This window comes from Mandrillus leucophaeus, unplaced genomic scaffold (genome assembly GCF_000951045.1).
Source record: "Mandrillus leucophaeus isolate KB7577 unplaced genomic scaffold, Mleu.le_1.0 Scaffold192, whole genome shotgun sequence".
NCBI lineage: Eukaryota > Metazoa > Chordata > Mammalia > Primates > Cercopithecidae > Mandrillus > Mandrillus leucophaeus.
Genome location: NW_012101943.1, coordinates 1,575,251 through 1,591,346, shown reverse-complemented (window position 1 = coordinate 1,591,346; position 16,096 = coordinate 1,575,251).

Below are 16,096 nucleotides of genomic sequence, written 5' to 3'. Positions count from 1 at the left end.
TTTGTGTTATCTTGAATTTCCTTGAGCTTTATTAATAGAACTGTTTTGAATTCTCTGTCTCAAGGGTTACATATCTCTGTCATCTTGGAATTGGTCACTGATGCTTTAGTTCATTTGGTGAGGTCATGTTTTCTTGGATGGGCTTGATGTCTGTGTGTGTTCATTGATACATGGAGCTGGAGCTGGGGAAGGAGTGACACAAGCACCCCTGTGGCCACCACCCCTGGATCTGCCCCGAATCAGATTTGAAGCCAGCACAACAATGGGTCACACCTATGATCCATGGTGACTGCTGCCAGGCTATCTAATGTTTACTCAAGATCCAAGGCTCTTTGGTCAGTGGTTGGTGAATCCAACCAGGCTTGTGTCCTTTCTTCAACAATGGCAAGCTCCCCACTGGTTTAGGGCAGGTCCAGAAATACCATCCAGGAGCCAGGGCTTGAAGTCAGGAATCTAGGAATGTACTTGGTGTTCTACTCTGCTGTGGCTAAACTAGCACCCAAACCACAAGACAAAGCTCTTCTCATTCTTCCCTCTGCATTGCTGAAGCAGAAGTTGTCTCTCTCTGTGGCCACCATCACCCCAGGCCTATGGTGAGTATTGCTTGGCTACTTCCAATATTCATTCAATGGTGAAGGGCTCTTCAGTCAGCTTGCAGTAAATGCTTCTAGGCTTGAGTCTCTCCCTTCAAGGCAGTGTGCCCTCTTCTGGCCCAAGGTGGGGTCCAGAAAAGCCATCCAGAGGCCAATGTCTGGAATCAGACCCCAGCAGCCTATTTGGTGCTCTTTCCCTGTGACCAAGCTGGTACACAAGCTGCAAAACGAAATCCCCTTTACTTTTCCCTCTCCTTTTCTCAAGTGGAAGATTCTCTCCTTGTGGCCATCACAGCTGGGAATGTGCTGAGTCACACCAGCATGGCACTGAATCTCACTGAAGGCCCACAGCAAGTACTGCCTGGCTATTATTGATGTTTATTCAAGACCCAAGTGCTCTTTAGTCAGCAGGTGAGGAATCATGCAGACTGGATACTTCCCTTCAAGGCAGCAGGTTCCCTTCTGTCCCAGGGCATGTTTAGAAATGTCATCTTGGAGCTAGGGCCTGGAATGGGGGCCTCAGGACTCTGCCTAGTTCCCTATCCTATTGTGCCTAAGCTGGTATGTATCCAAGTTGCAAAACAAAGTCCTCCTTACTCTTCCCTCTTTTCCCCTCAAGCAGAGGGAATGAGTCTCTCCTAGGGCTAGGAGCTGTGCTGTTGGGTTGGGGAAGGGGTGATGTAAACATTCCCTTGGCTGCCCTCACTGGTATCTTACTAGGTCATGTACATCCCAAGTTCACTGGCTTTGAGCCCAGCATAGAACCAGGACTAGCCCAGGAATTGTAGTCCTTGTGGCCTACACTGCCTTTCAAGTTTATTTAGAACCCCAGACCACTTTAGCCTGCAGTGGCGGGACTAACTGGAACTCAGGTTTCAACCACGGGGATGGACAATTCTCCTCTGGCTAGGGCTACTCTAAATTCTCCCTCTGTCAGTGCTGGCTCAATACTGCCTTGCGTTGCTTTCCGCTGTGACTGGCAGCAGTGAGTTCCAATGCAAAGTCCCATAACCATTGTGCTGTTGCTCCCTGAAGCATATAAATTCTCTCTCTGTGCCATGTGGCCACTGCCAGGGGTCGGGGGGGCGGGTGGTATAGCCAACTCAAGACTGCCTTTTCTACCTCTTCTTCATGGTTATGATGCTAAAACGAGGTACTGTGATTGCTCACCTGATTTTTCATTCTTATGAAAATGCTTTCCTGTGTGGATAGTTGTTCAATTTGGTGTTCCTGTCGGGGGTGGGGGGGTGGGGCAGGGTAATAGCTAAGGGGTTCTATTCTGCCATCTTGTTCTGTCTCCTCCCATTTTAAAAATAATCTATTTTCTCTCTTTTGTTCATATTGGATAAATTCATTTGTCTTCATGTTCACTGATTTTATCTCTTGTCACTCCCATCCTACTATTAATCAAATTTTTAAATGATGTGGGTACTTTTCAGTTTGTAGTTTCCATTGGCTCTTTTTAATAATTTTATTACTTTCCCCAAATTTTTTATTCCTGAGTTTATTTCACGAGATTTTCTGATTACTTTTTAAAGCATTGTTTATGATGTCTTCTTTGACATCCTTGTCAGATAATTTCAACAAACAATTGAATCATCTCCTGGGTTTAGCTATGAGTAGTAATTTTCTTAACTGTATTCTAGACATTTTGGATATTGTGAGATCCTATTTTACCTTCTTGTCTTTAGTAGGCAGTCCTCATATGGAGGTGTAACACTAGGGCTAATTGGGTATTTTCAACTCTTTACCCATTGATACCATAGAAAAGGAGGGGGGAGACAAAGTGTGAATTACTCCCACCTCCTACCTTCATTGATCATGAATGGGAACAGATTCTTACTCTTCCTGGGCCCCCAAAGGGTTTGGGGAGGAAAGCCTGATGTTGCCTACTCCCATTAACGGTTTTAAGTTTATCACTGCTGGGTGGCAGTGAAATCTCTGTTGATGAAATATCCCACCCCCATACTACCCTGGTTGGAGAACTGGAGCACACTCCTGTTTAGCCCAGCAATGTTGGAAGATAAACTTCCTCCTTGGGCTCACCACCACCACCTGGCAGGGGAATCAGAGTACCGCCTGTTTCTGCTAGACTAAATGATGGACAGGAATATTAACTTCCCACTTTGCCACCCTGAAACCTGTGGAGGTAGGGGTGAATTTTTTTCATTTTGTTTGACTGAAGTTAGGTAGATACTAAAGGTTTATTATCATTGGACCACCCTTTTGCCAGTCCATTGGCTGGAAGAAAGACTTTACTGGAAGCTTTTTTTTTTTTTTTTTTGGTGGTATTGTTTTTTTCTTTTTTTTTTTTTTTTTTTTTTTTTTTTAACTATGCCTGTTGGCTTTCAGGGTTGGAGACTTCTGCAGTGTTCTGTCCACAGATACATGGATGACAATAAAGAAACTGAAAGACACATTGCGTTGTTTCTCAAGTCTCCAGATCTCTGGGCTGTCCAACTTTTTCCCCGCCTTTCAGAGTCCTTTCCTTGACGTTATGTCATGTCTAGGGTGTTTGATTTGTACCAACTTATTTTTTATAAAGCCACCAAAGCAATTCAATGGAACAATACAGTGAAAATTCAACCATTTTCAACAAATGGTTTTGAATAACTGAATACACATGAAAACAAAACAATCTCAACCTCTGTTTCACCGTACACAAATTTTTGTTTGAGAAAAATCACAGAACTAAAAATAAAAGCTAGTATGTATAGCTTATAGAAGAAACCAGGGGACTATCCTTGTGCCTGGGGTTAGGAAACATTTCTCAGGCAGAGTTCTGAAAGCAATTACCAGAGAAGAAAAAAAAAAAAAGTACGCTATGCTTAATCAAAATTTAAACTTCTGTTCATCAAAATACAACTTTAAGAATCTTAACAAATACTTATATGGAATATGTCTGAAAATATTTATATTCAGAATAAACAAATAATTCCTACAACTCAATAGGAAGACAGCCCAATTTTAATAACATATAAAGGATTTGGATTTTCAATCCTCTTAAACAGTTGTGGGGAAAAAAAGATTTGGATAGATACATGACAGAGGATGATACCATAAGCATACGCAAACATACTTTACTAGTTTTCAGAAAATTTGATATCGAAGCCATAATGAGACATCATTCCAACTCCACTAGAATAGCTAAGATTAAAAAGGCCATCAGTATCAAACTTCAGTAAGATTAGAGAACAACTATGACCCTTATATATTAGTAGTAAGACAGTAAAATGGTAAAAGAAGTATGGAAAATAGTTTTGACAGTTGGTATAAAGTTAAATATATACCTATTCTACAATCCAACAATTTCACTCTAGGCATTTACGTAAGAAAAAAACATATCTGGGTAAATACTTGTATAATAATGTTTATAGCCACTTTATTCATAGTAGTCATACAAGTAGAAACCATGTAAATATTTGTCAATAGTAAAATCAAATTTGTGTGTAATCAAACAACGGAATACTTCTCAATAGCAAAGGAATACACAAGGAAACATCTTAGACATTATGCTAAAGGAAAAGTCAAACATAAAGACAACATCCTGTGTGATTTCATTTATATAAAACCCTAGGACAGGTACTGCTAATTGGTGGTGAAACAAATCAGAAAAGTGGTTGCCTTTGGTGGGGAGAAAATAGGTGGGAAGAGTATGAAAGGATTTTTTGAGGTAATGGAAATGTTATATATTTTGGTGGAAGTATGAGTTACACAGGTATATGCCATTTTCAAAATTCCTAGATTTGTACACTTAAGGTGTGTACATTTCAATATAGGTTTTACTTTAAAAGAAAAAAACTGTGAACAAATATTGAGGTTTAAAAAATTAAAATGCTAGGACAACGAGTTGGAAGTTCTTGTTTAAACTCGTGGAGGGAAGATTAGGGCAAAAGAATATGCTGCTAATTTTAATAATGGGAAAAAAAATCAATCTAATGCCCTCAAAAATTGTCCAGGGAGAAAATGTGAATATATCCAGAAGAGACACATGCTAAGAGAGACAAGTATTTGCAAAAGCATTTGTATATAGTCCGTCTTTCCCAACCTAGGGCACTCAGTTTGGTCATTCTGTTGCTAATGATGATCAAAGTTTGAAGGAGGAAAATTGATTGGACATTGAAGGTGGGTTTGTTCAACAAAAGAAGGAAGAGACCTGCCCCAGAAGCTATTTCCTCCAGAGCCACTTTCAAATATGTTTCATGTGTTCATTTTCATTTGGACGTAGAAAAGTCAAATCTTGCTCATGGTCTGTTTATGCCAGAGTTTTCTCTTTATTATATTGTGTAACAATAAAAAAAAGAATTTTTGCTTACACCTACATTTTTTTTTTTTTTTTTTTCTTTCGCCCAAGCTGGAGTGCAGTGGCCGGATCTCAGCTCACTGCAAGTTCCGCCTCCCGGGTTTACGCCACTCTCCTGCCTCAGCCTCCCGAGTAGCTGGGACTACAGGCGCCCGCCACCTCGCCCGGCTAGTTTTTTGTACTTTACAGTTTCTTTTTTAGGTGAAATAATTTCCTAGATCAAAAGGCTGTTAAATGTTTCACTGGAATAATGAAGACATTATTGGACTATTCACTTTCTAAAGTAGGATAGGTACTTCGCTATGATGCTACCTCATGCTTTGCGATGGGCTAGGTAACTTCCCAAAGAGCATTTTCGTTCTGGGATTCCGTAGCATTTTTAAAGAATCTGTTTCTAATTATCATTTGTTATGATAAACAGCACCTTGACCGCTCCCTTACATATAATTCAGCAGATTTTGTCAGTACTTTAGGACATCAGTGCGAAGATTCATTGTCATGCTGTCAGTTAAGAGTAAATATCATATTATAAAAGCTGTGGTAAATATTTCAAGGATGGTCTATTAGTCGTATTAGTCGTTGGACTTACATTAGTCGTTACAGTTATATACATTTCCCTCTAGTTCAAGTCAAAAACTGAATTTTTATACATAATAACTATGAAATTGTGGTACATGGAACACCATCTTTTCCTCTAACCTATTGGCAAAATTTGCCTTCTAGCTGTGCTACTAGCAAGTTAAAGAGAAGTATGGCCTGTCTCTGAGGTTTTCCTGTTTGTCTTGTTTTGCATTTATTTGTTCCTGCATAGAACTAGATTTCATTAGTGGTAATAATACTGCATTAGATGATACTGAAGTTCAACTTTCCATCATATTCCCATTAACCATGGCAGTTGGAGTTAATTCCATGTTCTTATGAGGTATGCTGTTTTTACAAATATAAGCTTAATTTGAACTATTATAACATTGCTAACATTATAATACTGCTAATAATTATAATGGAAACTGCTATACCCTCTTATAATTGTTACATTTTGGTTAGCATGCTGAACCACAATCACCTGCTAGATCATGAATAATAAAATATTAGATTGTACGTATAGCTATGATTTTACCTTTGAGAGAAGCAATTTTGTAATATATGAAGTTTATTTGAATGTGTACTTCAGCAGCAATGTACAATGGGCTTTAAATGCCATTATCTCTAGGACCTTCAGGAATGTTGTAAATTCTAGAGCATTCTCAAATACAATATTTTTAATATACAAAAATAAACTTATGATAGAGCATCCTTTCTCAGAGGGATCTAAACTAGAGGAACTGATTTCATATCAAAACTGCGGTCTGGCCCTAAGACTTTGCTTTAGAAAGTGCTGGAGGCTGTGAAAGAAAGACGTGAAAAACAGGCTTCACTAAGTTCTAAAACTGACATTCCCTTCACCTGCCAGGAGCATCAACTTCTCCCTCTGGTGACTTTGGTTTTCAGCATGAATAAAGGCAGTGGTTTTTCTTGTCAGTAATAGAAAAACACTTTATAGGAGTTCTTCCTCTTAGATATTTTGTTTTGAATGCTACAACATTGTCTATTCCAGGTTTCAGGCATAAAAGTAGCTGCTAGAGGAAATTACCAGCATAAAGTTTTGTTTCTTGTGTAGCAAATTCATATTCCTATCCATTTATATTTAAACTTGTGATACAATAGTCAACTGGTAATTGTTTAAATAATTGTAAGCACCTAGACTTTTTTAGTTATAATGCACTTCAATGTACAATAACTATGGCAATGATACAAGCTAAGTACAGTAGAAATGAAATAAGATTAACTTTATTTACAATCACTTCAAAGCTCCAAGTAGAATTAGAATGATGGATTAAAAACACTCTATTGACTTTATCAGCTTTCTTTGACATTGTAGAACAGATTTCTGAGCTCTTAAAGGGCAGGCCTACCTAATGGAAGTGGTTCACTACCAAAGAGGACCTCAGGAAAACAAGAAAAAAAGCTTCCTCAGAGCTATTGTTCCCCTGAAGAAGCCTAGAAAATAACCCAAGCTTCCTTTATGGGGGGCAAAAAGAAGACATCCTGTCTGTGAAAATAGTGTATGGTCTTAACATGACTTCCCAATCGAGTCAACAAACGCTCCTTGAATGCTGCTATTCTATGTTATGCACAATGCCAAAACCTGACCCCAAATGTAAATAAGCCTCAACTGTTGGCCTCAAAGATTTCAGTCAATTAAGAGAGGTGAAACCTTTAGAACTAACTATAAAATAAAAGTGGTGACTATGTTTGAAAAAGCAAAAACGTGTGTTTATGGTATCCCAAATTACCTCATCAGTTCTCATTTATTTAAAGGCTTTTTCCTTCATCATATGGTTTTTAGGTTAACTGGAGAATTATAAGCTGTGCTAGAGAAAAAAAATGTAAGACATAGTTACACAAAACTAGCAGCATCTCATTTGCCAATAACAAACCCAGGTAATTTTAGTCCCTGATAAATTATGCAAAAGGAAATTGATAGAAAGTAGTATGAAGCAAAGATGTGAATAATGCAAAGTAGCTCAAGGAGATGAAAATGGAACAGGTTATTCATACTTCAAATGGGAATGCTAGCAATGATGGCTTTGGGCTCTTGCCATTTCCTTTAGAGCTAGAGATTACAAGATGGTTTTAAGTACCAGAAGTATAAATTACTTGTATACAGATTTCTCCTTTTCATCCTATATTGGATAAAAGTAAAACTATGCCAACTGAAAGTGGGTGTTTTAGAATCTCAGACTCTCTTTTATCTTTTATCTGGTCTTGTCATGGTTGACTGTTCTAGCCACATTCTTTCAAATTGTTGATTGGGGCAGCTTCTCTAGACCCTTCTTCTGAAGTCTGATATGACTTTAATTTTTTATTTTTTAATAAATTGATTTATCAGGAGCCATCCTAAATTAAGCATAAGAATGGAATGCTACATAAATTAAATTCTAGAATTCTTAATGGACACCCAGCAGAATGCCATTTGGAATAATTAATCAAAAGTAGAATTTCCTATAATCCATTTTATAGATGAATTATGAAGAGGACTTATGCTGGTTTTGTTTCAACTGTGACTTGAAACAGACATTTATTCCCTTGGATGATTCAGGGTTGCTGTTCAAGTCAGAAATTTTAAAAGTATAAACATTCTGACAAACTTTAAGATAAAAGTCATTGAATCTTACAAGATACTTTGTCCATAATGTACAACATATCTTGTCCATTATGTACAAAATAATTATCCATAATACATAGATAACTGACTCCAAATTCAACATTGCTTTGCATATATCAACAATACAGCAAGTGTTATCTTTTCATTTATGAAAAAATAGAGAGGCTTTTAAAAAAGTAATTACAAGAAAAACCTAATAGATTTGTTCCTATATTGAGTAATCTAGTGTCCTCTCAAAATTCATGGTCACTGGAACATCAGAATGTGAACTTACTTGGAAATAGGGTTTTTGCAGATGTAATTAGTTAGCATGAGGTCATATTGACTTACGGTGGGCCCTTAATCCAATGACTGGTATCCTTATAATAGAAGAGGACAGAGGAAAATGTCATGTGAAGATGTAGGCAAAGACTAGAGCACCCAGCAGAAACTAGAGAAGATGCCTCCATCAGATTCTCCCTCAGAGCCTCTAGAAGGAACCAACCCTGCTGATACCTTGATTTTGAACTTCTAGCCTCCAAAAAGGTAAAATAATAAAATTAGTTTATTCTAAGTCACCCAGTTTTTCCATAGTAATTGTTATGGCAGCCCATAGAAAACTAATAAGGTTCCCAATTATTTTTATTAACCCAAATTCTCCAAACCTCATTAATATCTGGGTAGGTAAATGGTCATGCAACAACTCAAATTTAACTGGATCTTGCTCATACTTTCTGATGCAAGATGCCCAGGACCTTGGAAAATATTTTAAATGTTTCAAATATTTCAAAATATTTCAATATTTGAGGCCCTTCTCGAAATTAAGTGTTTTGGGGTATCCCCAGGGAGAATTTCCAGGTATTCACAAATAAGTCTGTTTCTAGCAGACTTGCCATGACTCTTGTGGGTGCCACCTTCTGCCTGGTACTGTCACTGAAAAACTGAAGAATACGTGATGCTACATTTTCAAGGGTATCTGTGACAAAAACAGATGTCAGCCTTTCAAGCCTTTCTGTGTCTCAGTGGAGATAAAGGGGTCCTAAACCATTATGGAATTTATTGAAACAGCCCTTTCAATGTTTAACTATGCCCTTCTCTTTCCCTACAAAGTAGGCAAAAGGCTATAAAGGAAACAGAGAAAATTCAAATACTATCCATCACACTGAACCTATCACTGCCCTCTCCAGCAATTAAAAAATCAAACCTGTGTTAGCTTATCTTTCTCTCTTGGGATGAGTTTCCTTAAGTTTTCAATCTCCTTGCAAATGTACCTTGGTCAGTCCACCTGCCAGTTCAGCAATATGTGAATTCTAGCAGTGAATGAGATGAAATCCTCACAATCTGTTTGGGTGACTTCAGGGTAAATTTAACTTTTTCTCTCCTCAAAAGAAAGGGTGTGTGTGTGTGTGTGTGTGTGTGTGTGTGTGTTTTAGAATACTGTGTTATTTTCCGTATTTTCTCCTAAATCTCCTGAGATTCTCTAGAGGATCTGATATAATCCTCCAGTTTTCCATACCTGTCCTTGTTTGTGCAGAGAGGGGAAAAAAGCTGATCAAAGAGGAAAAATATGTGTCTGTTCTGGGGCTTTGGGTGGGGAGTAGCAGCCACTATTCTCAAAGCAAATATTGCCCCAGCTCCAAGCTCAGATGCTGAGCATCCCTCATTCACATCAGCTGCTCCACTGCTAGTCCACAAGTAAACCTGGGCGCTGTGATGACTAAGCAGGAAAATGTCTTCTGCATAATAGTCTTCCTGAGTTGTTTGCTTATTATGTAGCACTAGACATGGTGGAAAAAATACTAAAACTATCACACTTTGGTACCGATCAAGTACTGTACACTTTTAACAACTCAATGTTAGCATTATAGCAGTAGGGAAGAGTGGCCAATGTGTGGTTACAGTGAGTACATACGGGACAGGACTAAAAGCTTCAGTGTACACTGGAGGAAGCTCCAAGGCTTGAACTCTGCTTTTACATTCCCTACAAGATTTGTCTCTGATTCTTTGTCTACTTTAAACCTCAGGCTCAGTGTAATAACTGCCATCATGTGCATTTGTTGTAGTCCTAGGTCTCTCCAGGGCTTGAGTCTAATTTTTTCCTAATGAGCCTACATAGTTCTTCTAGAAGTTCAAGGCACAGGGCTCTCCTTGTCCACACCCGAAAATGAAGCTCACTTGAAAGATTTTGAGACATGCATTTCACTTCTGCCATTATCCTCATCTCTTCATCTGCTCTCACTCTCCTGTTTTTACCTTATTTCTGTAAACCTGAATTTTCACTTTCTCTCTAGCCCCTTGGAATCATGTAAAAGAACTACTTGACCCTGTTTTCCTTTTTCTCCAGGACAGGCCGTGCTGTGTAGCTCCTCCAGGCTCCACATCGTGCAAACAGGCAGCAATGTCATGCACAACATTTAGGCCTGGCCATGGTTCCTAAGGCCCAGGTCCCTGAAAATTAGGAAATGGAGAAAATTTAGGAAAAATGGTAAATCAGAAATGAGCAAAATAAGAATTTGGAGAAATGAGAACACTTTATAATGCACTGTTTCCTAATGACTTAGATTTGTTCTCTTTTGTCTTGCTAATTAGGTAGACAAATCTTAAATGTAGGAGATCAAAGGGAGTAAGGCATATTTAATAGTATCTTATTCCCTGGCCACACACTGGTTTTCCATATGGTCAGGCATCCAATAGCTCAATACAGGATATAATTAATTTCTCTGAGGCAAGCAAATGATAACATTTAGATAATTACTCTTCACAACTATTTTTGTAATTTACTTTCTAAGAACTGCCTAAAGAGAGCAGTTTATTGAACTAATGGAATAAACAATGAAAGGCAGTGAGGGTCAAAGCAAGGATTAATATTCTACTGAAATATGCCTGGTGCATAAACTGAAATACAAGATTCTTTCTTCCTACTTGTTGAGCAAGGGTGGTTGACCTTGTCATATCACTATAGAAGTTATCCCATCCCAACTGAATTCAATTATTTTATTTCTTGTGGTCTGCCTGTTGGGTTCTGCTACTTCTGTGGCCAATACTGTATGTCAATCCATTGTTGGACATTAACCTTGGCAAATGAAATGAGAAAAGACTTAGGAGACTTGGATTCTACTATATATCTCTCTGTGGTGGCTCTGTACTAGGCCAACTTAAGCTTAAGTTTGTTCTCTAGATCATACTTTCTTGCATAAATCTGGTTTTGCGTAGGCCATGGAAGATTCTTTGTACAATATTTGAAAGACAGAAATGAAGCAACTCTGAAGTCTTGTGCAGGGCACCAATCTGGCTCATGTGCAAGTGTATATGCAACCACATGTCAAAGGCACTGACTTCTGAAGATCCATAGTATTGAGGCTGAATATGTTCAGAGACAGATACAAGTTCCAGTTTGTCCTTATAGGTTTCAGTTGACCTATGTGTCTTGGTCCATCTTTGCAGGTTCAAGAAGGTCCTTGCTCTCACCTATATCCAGTTTTCCTTCCTGACTGCCAATCTGGCTGACCAGACAGAATCAAAGTAGACAACAGAAACAACAGCTTGTGTAGACGCTTCAGTAGCTCCCAAAATCACATACAGTGGAAACACTAAACTGCACATTCTCTATAATTTGTAGCAGTTCTGCTTCTATGATATAACCTTGATTTGTATATTACCTAGTTAGGTAAATGTAGATAGGCCTTAATTTCTAGGGTAAGGGTATACAATAGCTTTTTATTCTTCTCAATTCCTTTGTGAGGATCAATAAACAAATTTCATATTGAAATTTTTTAAGGATTGGAAACATACAGATAAAAATATGTGTCTGTGAACAGACATATGTATATACATTTTTATATACAAATTGGCATAGTTAGGGAGCTTGGCTTTATCTAGGAATAAATATAATTACCACTTTAATTGAAGCTCTTAAAGGCTCAAGTATACTATAAGACTTCTAAACAAGTGCCCTGAGTAATTTCCTTGACATAAGTAAATAATATTGCAGATTATTAAGAAAGATAATGGAAAACTCTGATGATATTTAGAAATACAAAAGATTATTCAGTTGAGAGAAGGCTATTTTTTTCTTTTGAAATCAAATTTTGCTCTGTGACCTAATTACATTCAAGTTTTGATGACATTAAAAGACAGTGATTCTTTCTGAGTTCTTCTTTCAGGACTTCCTGAAAGACAATCAAGATCCAAAGCTTGTCTCATCTCTCACCTATCCTGAATGGAGGAAATAACATCTTTGCACTTGCTTAAAAAACATGATGGGCACATATAGAAGGTGCTTTTCACATGGGATGTGATTTATACTGAGTAATGCTTGCTAGTGAAATGAATAATGACTCAATCAGATCATGGGCTGATCATATTGATCTTACCTGCCTTCTGACAAGTTTTCTTCTCCATTCCCAGACAGAAACTTCACCATTTTTCTTTTCTTTTTCTTAAAAATTTGTTTTAGTGTACCTTGGGTGTAACCCAAGTGTACCTGGTCTAGTGTACCTGATGTTTGGACAGAGACTATAGACAAATGAATAAACTGGTGCTGTGATTAACAAAATAGGCAGAAGGTTAAGAGAAGCTGGTAATAGCAATGTATTTTTTATGTAATTACAACTATTAAGATTGATTAGTGTCTTCTCTTTGATAATACTGAGATCAGAGGCCAAACCACACAACATTGTAGACCATATGAGCTGAAGAATTTGAGTATGAATCAAGAGTATTTTGGACTCAGATAACTTTTAAGAGATAAAGATTATTCAAAATGCCAGTTCCTCCGATTCTAACTACTTAGAGAGTGAGAGAAAAAGTCAGGGTCATAGAAGACTTTAGTTATCCCTTAAATTAAATGCATAGGCAGATCTGCTTCTGATCAACTGCATTAGGTTATTAACTGGGAAAAGAATTGTGTGTTAATAAAGTCAAGGCAAGAATCTTCATTTTAAATGTATACTCTGTAATGTGTATGCTGTTATGTAAGAGATGTTTGTGATGGACGATGGGTCATGAAATTAAGTTGCAATGTACATATAACCCAAGAGTTTTATGTAATGGCATATTATTTAAAGACTGTTCTTAAGGACTAAGTGGTACTTCAACTACTTAGGAGCTTTGTGTGTGTGTGTATACATATATACATATATGTATATGTATAAAAACATATATACATGTATATGTATAATATAACCTGAAACTCTGGTCAGCTTTTTAAATAAGACTGATTAGGAAAAAAACCCAAAATTTTGTCTTGATGACCTAGTGTGGTTGTAAATGTTTGTATTTGCATGTTGATGTGTATTTCCTCAAGCAGAAATAAGACCAAGATCATGGAATATTTCATAGTTCTCAAGATTGTACTTATAGCCTGTTAATATTAAGCAGCCATAATTTCCCCCTCTTAACTATAATAATGAACGTGTGACTCCATTGAGATATTTGAGCTGAGTGATATAATGAAATGTCTTCAATTTCAGGTCCTTCATGTGGGGGCAAAGAAGTCACTTGAGCAGTAGGAAAACTCTTCAGAGCAGAAGGTCAGTGTTGTTCACTCAAAGGTCATATCATTTAGTATAATTGATCTTAAATAGCTTGTATTTTAACAGACAATGGTCAGAAACAGGGACTAACTGAGCAGAACAGACAAAATGTAGATGAGAGGCAAGAGGCTTGGCCAGCCCCTAGAAGTTCCAACTGGCTCCTGTTCCAGCTCCAACCATTGTCTGATCTGACAGCAGCTTCATGAGACACCATGAGCCAGAGCTACCCAGTTTAGTCTCTTTGAAATTTCTTATCCCTGAAATTATGAGATAGTAACATGATTGTTGATGTTTTAAACCACTAGGTCTAGGGGTGATTTGTTACACAGCAGTAAACAACCAGAATAGTCATAAAGAAATCAAATAATGGTAATGAAGAAATCAAATACTTTTATTTGTTGCTCACTAAAATGCAAAAGTAATAACAGCACATTTAATTAAGAGAATATCAATTTTGTTATGCCTATCTTAAATTAGACATGGTAATTATCCAATATTTTTTATTTTTCACACATTGCCAACTAGAAATACTGTGGGCTTTCCCTTCTCTGTTTTAATCTAAAAGTTATAAATCTTTATTGGCACCTTGGTATAAATATGCAAACCATGGGAGATATGTATATATGTATTTTTAAGTATATTTTATTTTTTTGAGTAGTTTTTGGTTCACAGAAAAATTAAAAGGTACAGAGACTTCCCATGTACTCTCTGGCCACCCCTCTTCCCCAGTGTATAACTTCCTTTATTATCATCATACTATTCCCTCCCCCCGGCATAGTGGTGCATTCATTACAGTCAATGGACCTACATTGACACATCATTATCACCCAAAGTCCCTAGTTTACACGAGGGTTCACTCTTGGCATTACACATTCTGTGGATTTGGACAAATGTGTAATGTTATGTATCCACCATTACAGTATCATACAGAGTAGTTTAACTGTCCTAAAAGTCCTCTATGTTCTGCCTACTCATCCCTTCTTACTCTATAGCCCCTGGCAACCATTGATTTTTCTACTGTCTCAATGGTTTTGCCTTTTCCAGAATATCATATGGTTGGAATAATAAAGCATGTTGCCTTTTCAGGTGGCTTTTACTTAGTAAGATACATTTAATATTCCTCCATGTCTTTCTATGGTTTGATAGTTCGTTTTTTTAGCAATAAATAATATTCCATTGTTTGGATGTATCACAGCTTATTCATTCACCTATTAAAAGACTTCTTGGTTGTTTCCAAGTTTTGGCAATTATGAATAAAGCTGCTTATAGCTTATAGCTTTCTTTGTGATTAGTTGACTAAAATTTTCAACTTTTTTGGGTAAATACCAAGGAACACTATTGCTGAATCATGTGAAAAGATGTTTAGTTATGTTTAGTTTTGTAGGAACTCTCAAACTGTCTTTCATTGTGGCTGTACTATTTTGTATTCCCACAAGTGGTGGATAAGAGTTCCTGTTGTTCCACATTGTCACCAGAATTTGGTATTTTCAATGTTCTGCATTTTGGCCATTTTTAAATAACTGTTAAGTTCAGAGGTGCATGTATAGGTTTGTTATATAGGTAAACTTGCATCATGGGGGTTTGTTGTACAGATTATTTCATCACCCAGCTATTAAGCCTAGTATCCATTAGTTATTTTTTCTGATCTTCTCCCTCCTTCCACCCTCCATCCTCTGATAAGTCTAAGTGTGTGTTATTCTTCTCCATGTGTCCATGTGTTCTCATCATTTAGCTCTCACTAATAAATGAGAACATGTGGTATTTGGTTTTTCGTGGTATTTGGTTTTCTGTTTCTGCATTAGTTTACTACAGATAAAAGGCTCCAGCTCCATCCATGTCCCTGCAAAGGACATGATCTCATTCTTTTTTATGGCTGCATAATATTCTATTGTGTATATGTACCACATTTTCTTTATCCAGTCTATCATTGATGGGCATATAGGTTGATTCCATGTCTTTGCTGTTGTGAATAGTACTGCAATGAACATGTGTGCATGTGTCTTTATGATAGAATGATTTATATTCCTTTGGGTATATATCCAGTAATGAGATTGCTCAGTTGAATGATATTTCTGTCTTTAGATCTTGGAGGAATTGCCACACTTCCACAATGGTTGAACTAATGTACATCCCCACCAATAGTGTATAAGTGCTCCTTTTTCTCAACTACCTTGCCTATATCCATTATTTTTTGTAGTAGCCATTCTGATTCGTGTGAGATAGTATCTCATTTTGATTTGCATTTTTCTAATAATCAGTGGTGTTGAGCTTTTTGTCATATGATGGTTGGCCTCATGTATGTCGTCTTCTGGAAAGTGTCTGTTCATGTATTTTAAATGGGTTTTTGGTTTTTCTCTCCTAAATTAATTTCAGTTCTTTATAGAAACTGGATATTAGACCTTTGTCAGATGCATAGTTTGCAAAAATTTTCTCACATTTTGTAGGTTGTCTGTTGATACTTTCTCTTGGTGTGTAGAAGCTC